Source organism: Gavialis gangeticus, unplaced genomic scaffold (assembly GCF_001723915.1).
Source record: "Gavialis gangeticus isolate Ggan-Ray unplaced genomic scaffold, GavGan_comp1, whole genome shotgun sequence".
NCBI classification, from domain to species: Eukaryota; Metazoa; Chordata; order Crocodylia; family Gavialidae; genus Gavialis; species Gavialis gangeticus.
The window spans coordinates 98,463,649-98,469,893 of NW_017729033.1; the positions used below are offsets into that span (position 1 = coordinate 98,463,649).

Sequence of the window (6,245 nt, forward strand, 5' to 3'; positions counted from 1 at the left end):
TCTAACCAAGAGCACTTCAGAGTGCCCCTCCTCTGACTCTTTTTCCAATTGATGAGGGTGTGCATTCCTCCTTAATGTACAGCGCCATGCCCCCACCTTTCCTCCCTGTCCTATCCTTCCTGTACAGCCTATAGCCCTTGATATTCACTGCCCAGTCATGCGTTGGGTCCCACCACGTTTCAGTGAGCCCCACTATGTCTGGGTTGGTGTCAGCTAGCAGGAGGGTAAGTTCCTCTTGCATGTTTCCCATACTCTGAGCATTTGTGTAGAGGCGTTTGAGGCCTCCTGAGGATGTGTGCACTGGCCCCCTACTCTCAGCATTGCCCTGGCCCCTGTTGCTTACCTATGTATATGTTCCTCGCGTTGGTCTAGGCTGGGATGTACTTGTGGGTGTTGCTTGGTTTGGCAGTCCAAGGCTTCCTTCGCCTTCCCCTTCCCCTTCCCCCAACGAACCTCGTTTAAAGCCCACCAGAGAAGAACCGCCAACCTAGAAGAAAACACACGCCTACCTTAAGGGGAAAGGTGGAGCCCATCCCATCCAAGCATGTCTCTTGTTGTGACATTGTCATTGTCGAGGAACCCAAAGCCCGCCTCAAGACACCATTCCCGAAGCCGCCAGTTGGTCTCTGCAATGCACGTCTTATGCCGTGAAATGCTATCATACCTAATGAAAATCAATATCTGTTGCAAACAAAGGTGTCCCCTGTGCTTTTCAGCTTGATGCTTGAGAAGGTCATAAGAGCTATTGAGGAAGGAAAAGGTATGCAGTTAAATGGATTGCACCAGGAATTTGCATATAGATTTTCATATTTCATAGATTTCATAGACAATATGACTGGAAGGGACCTTGAAGATCATCAAGTCTAGCCTCCTGCCCCAAGGGCAGGAAGATAGCTAGGGTCAAAGGATCCCAGCAAGATAAGCATCCAATCATTTCTTGAATGAGTCCAGAGTACATGCCTGCACCACTTCTGGCAGGAGTCTATTTCAGGCCTTGGGGGCTCGGACAGTAAAGAAGTTTTTCCTTATGTCCAGTCTAAAATGGTCATGGAGGAGTTTATGACCATTGGTTCTTGTTATCCCTTGGGGTGCTCTGGTGAACAGACATTCCCCCAGTTTCTGATGCACACCCCTTACAAACTTATAGGCAGCCACCAGGTCACCCCCGAGCCTGTGCTTTTCCAGGCTGAAGAGTCTCATGGCTCTCAGCCTCTCTTCATAAGGCCTAATCTCTTGCCCTCTGATCATACGCGTGGCTCTCCTCTGGACTCTCTCAAGCTTCTCGCCATCCTTCTTGAATTGTGGAGCCCAGAATTGGATGCAGTACTCCAGCTGTGGCCTCACCAAGGCTGAGTACAGCAGGAGGATGACATCCTGAGATTTACTTGAGAAGCATCTGTGGATGTAAGCCAGGGTTTTGTTTGCTTTACCAGCTTCAACTTCACATTGGTGGTTCATGTTCATCTTGTGGTCAGTCATGACCCCAAGTCTCTTTCAGCCATGGTGCTAGTGAGCGTAGCACTGCCGAGCCTATAAGCGTGCTGTCGGTTTTTTTCCCCGAGGTGGAGTACCTGGCAATTTTTGGTATTGAATGGCATCAGGTTTATATCCTCCCACTTACTAAGCTTATCCAAGTCAGCCTGGATCACTACTACTAGCCTATCCTCAGGTGTGGACGCTATGCCCCAAATTTTAGTGTTATCAGTGAACTTGGCCAGTGCACTTCTGACACCAGTGTCCACATCGTTGATAAAGATGTTAAAGAGAACTGGTCCAAGGACAGAGTCTTGGGGGACACCACTGGTCATGGAGCACCATAATGATTTTCTTCCATCAACTACTACTGTCTAGATCTGACCTCGGAGCCAATTTCCCAGCCATTGGACTGTGGTGTAGCTGAGGCCACAGTTGGCTAATTTTTCCATGAGGAGATCATGGGACATCAGATCAAAGGCTTTTTTAAAGTCTACGTGTGTGATGTCAATCTCTGCTCCCTTGTCCAGGTAATACATCATCTGGTCATAGAAGATGAGATTTGTCAGGCAAGATATGTGACCCGGTCGTAGAAGGAGATGAGATTGGTCAGGCAAGACCTACCCACAACAAACCTGTGTTGGCTTTCCATCAGCCAGCTTATCAAGAAGGGTCTCTTTGATAATTTTCTCCACAATCTTACCAGGGATTGAGGTCAAGCTAATTGGCCTGTAATTCCTGGGATCTACTTTCCTCCCTATGTAGAAGATATCTGCCTAGTAGGAGAAGAAATGAAAATAGCACAATATAGAGATCAGAGAGTCAAATGCCAAAGAAGTTCAGCTTGCTATCAGTGTTGGCAAGACTGTATACCTGATCACATCCAGAAATAAATTTTAAGATCACTGGGAGAACTTAGATAGGGAATGATAATGTGGAAAAGGTAGAGAAAAATAAATATTTTGGAACAATAATCATTGAAGAAAATCAAATAATTGAAGAAATCAAGGCAAGAATTTACAGTGTCAATATATGCTTGTTGAGCCTGGATAAAATAATGGCATAAAGGAAAATACCAAGAAACCTTAAAATTGAGCTTGATAGCACAATTGTTCAAGTTGTCCTTGTGTATAAATGTAAACCCTGGATGCTGACAAAGGGAAATGGAAAAAGGCTGCAAGTGTTTGAAAACAAGGTGCTAAGGAGATGGAAGGCTGTAGTTAAGATGGCTATAGGCTGCCAAGGCCTATAAGACCAGAGGGAGAGAACAGAAAAGGTGGCAGGACAATTTCTGATTTGCACAGAGAGCCATAGTTTGGGAAGAAATAGGATCGTCATTAAGTTTTCATTTTCCAAAGCAGAGGGGGAATTTTCTACCTTTGATCTGGGAGGATAAATCCACTAAAGACTGACCTGCTCCCTTATTACATTGTTTCTTTCCTGCTGCCTAAGACCTGGATCCAATTCTCATTGCAGTTACTGGAAAGCCTTTTATAGTCTGTGATGGGATTAGTGTAGCTCCATATATTTCAGGGGGGATATCAGCAGAGGACCTGAAGTAAGCAATGTGGGCAAAAAGCTAATGTAGCTCCTCGTGGATGCTTACTTCAGGCCCTCTGCTGATATCCCCCCTGAAATACACGGAGCTACACTAATTCACATTTGCTCAGCATTGGGACCTTCAAATTTAATATACATATATTAGGAGTGCACTGATTAAGATTTTCTTGGCCGATACTGATAGCCAATGATTAACCAACCATATTGACCGATGCTGATCTGATAACTTGTATTTAGTAATAGTGCAAGGTATTTTAAACTGCTGACATAAATTAACCTTTTTTCATAGATTCATAGATGTTAGGGTTGGAAGGGACCTCAGTAGGTCATCAAATCCAACCCCCTGCCCTGGGCAGGAAAGAGCACGGGGGTCAGATGACCCCAGCTAGGTGCTTGTCCAGTCTCCTTTTGAGGAGAGCACCATTTCCCTTGGAAGCCCATTCCAGATTCTGGCAACCCTTACTGTGAAGAAGTTCTGTCTAATGTCCAACCTAAATCTGCTGTCTGTCAATTTGTGGCCATTATTTCTAGTTACTCCAGGGGTGCCCTAGTAAACAGAGCATCTCCTATTCCCTGCTGCCCTCTCCTGATGAATTTATAGGCAGCCACAAGATCACCTCTCAGCCTTCTCTTGTGAAGGCTGAAGAGATCTAGGTCCCTCAGTCTCTCCTCAGGCTTAGGTCTTTTGAATGTCTGTGCCTAGCCTTAATGAGCTACTCTGGGTACTAAAAACGGTCTAATCCTGGTAGCACAGAACTCCACATGAACTAATTTATTCTGGTTTATTGGCTTATTTGGAGCTAACTTGGATACCCATGCATACTGTAGCGTGCATTGTGGAGATATCTTAGGGGTTAGATTGTGATTGCTTTTATACATATTGGATGTATCTCTACAAGATGCTTACTGAGGAGTTGACCAATTAGCTCCACAGTAAAGCATCACACATGCATCCCTATTAGGATGGAGTAAATTAATTTACTCCACTGTAGGATAGTACTGCCTGACTCGAGTACTATCCTATGATGGAGTTATTTTCTCTACCACAATGCATGTGTAGACAGTGACTGGAGTTGGCTGGGGCATAATGGTGCTACAGTGCGGGGAAGCCAGCTAGCTAGCCCTGCATTGTAGCACTGTCATGCCCCAGACAGCCCCTCCATGGCATGTTGAGCTGGGTTGGCTCAGCCCCGGGCTGGCTGGCTGGTCCCCTGGAGCCTCTACCAGTTGGGGTTGCATCGCTGCACCTCAATGTGCCATTGTTATGGGCACACATGTAAGTGCTGTGCTAAGAACGATAAACGATATTCCATCACATTACTATCACATGTATTACTCACTGGGATCATCTACAAAACTCCTTGAATGGTCCAGTTGATTTCAGTAGGACTATAAAAGGAGTGAAGTATTACTCAATGGGATTGTCGCAGAGCACTTAGGTGCCCTGCGCCTGAGAACAGGGATGGCTCCAGAGAGCCCCCTAGCGGTGAGAAGGGGGAGGCACAGCCGCCAGTCACCAGGGCAACACAGGTGCTGGTTGCTGGGGCAACTGGTGAAACCCCCTGACAGGAAGGGGCAGGGCTTAGCCCTTCTTAAACCCAGGCAGGAGGCTAGGGTGGTAGTTCCTCCTCTGACAGCCAAGGAGTGAGGAGTGCAGCTAGTGTGGAGAGAAGGCCAAGGTTTGGCTGCATGAGTATCCATGGGCTGCTTCTGTGAACTGGAGTATTTTTGCCAGGTAGGGATCAACTGTTGTCTGACCCAGACGGTTTAGCTTTATGTTATAGCCCGGGGGCTTTGTGTTTTGTGTTTACTGTTTAACCGGAGGACCGGGTGAGGCTATTAGGGGTTGGACGAGGCCTCATAGGGACTCCCCAGTAGCGTGGGGGTTCCTGGCACTGGAGAAGGTGCAGTATTTTGCAGGGTGCATTGGCCTAGCCCCGAGTGCAGAGGGGCAGCGAGCAGCCCCGAGGGCAAAAGGAGGGCCGAGACATAACAGGGCCAAAGTCAGATCACACCAGCACCATCTGCGAGGCTTGGGCTGCGGTGTAGGGGAGGAAAAGGAGCCGCAGATAGCGCCCCCTGTCATAGGGGTGCATAGAAATGGGCAGCCTCCTGCTAATGACAACAATCTATTAATTAAATAAGATCAAGGTGTGGCAGGTGAGTAAGCAGGCGGTTGGCCCATTACCGGAGGGTGGAGCCAGACCCGGAGAGGCTCCAATAGTGGCACTCCTGTCACAGGGAGTAAATGTATTAGAAACAGGCTCTGAGTACAGATGATGATCTGTACCAAGGACTCCAGTTTGCTAATTTTGTTTTAAAATGCACTGCCTTACAGATTAAGGGAAGGGGGAGAGAGGGAATGGTGGCAAAACACAGCTTTGCTTTTCCTGATTTTTCTACCAGTAGGTGATCTTAATATGGGAAAAAGCTGGACCACTCCAGCCCTTACTTATACTGGGCAGGGGGTTGCAATAGTCTGTCTGCCAACATTCCCTTTCACTGTACCCTGGCTGTGGTATTTATCTTTTGTGTAAGCTTGATGTGGCTCATAGCAGGTGCATTGCTGCTATATATTACCGCTTCCCTCAGCTGTTCAAATTATACCAATGCCTCTCTGTTGTAGCCTCCTCTTAGGACAGTTGTTGTTTTTCTTCTGCAATAGAAAAGGCAGTGGGATAGCAACGATATTCAAGTTCTGTCTGTCAGAAGAAAGAGTAGCTTACCTACTGCTACCACTGTTTCCCTGAAGAAACAATTCTCTCTAGAACTGACAGAAGCAGATCAGCTATCTATGAAATAATCTGTCCTGTAATACCCATCTCCCCAGTTGTTTCATGCATCTGGCTTCCCAACTAACTGTTGCTCAATCTGGTCCACGCGTTACAGCAGGAAGGGCCCAAGTCTGAGTGGAGGACCTGGTTCTGGGTTGTGCTGAGAATACTTTGCATCTCTCAAAAAAGAGATTTGGATTGGGCCAAATAGCTGATGCACAGAATAGTTACTATATGTAAACAGTGCTAAGAGCATAATGAAATGGGAAGCAGGGGATCTACTGTATTCCTTGCATTTCACATGAAAATACAAATGTTTGGTGTGTAGAAACAGTTCCGCTTGCTCCGATAGTGGCACATGTACAATATACCCAGGAAAATTAGTATTACTGTACAGCATGAATCTTCATAGTTTCATAGTTTCTAGGGTCGGAAGGG

The 6,245-nt window shown here is 46.5% G+C and overlaps 1 protein-coding gene across 2 annotated transcripts in view; it reads left to right on the plus strand.

The window, feature by feature from the left end:
• Nucleotides 1–6,245, plus strand: part of SNCA (synuclein alpha) — a 208,098-nt gene that overhangs the window by 16,881 nt on the left and 184,972 nt on the right. The window lies entirely within an intron of this gene.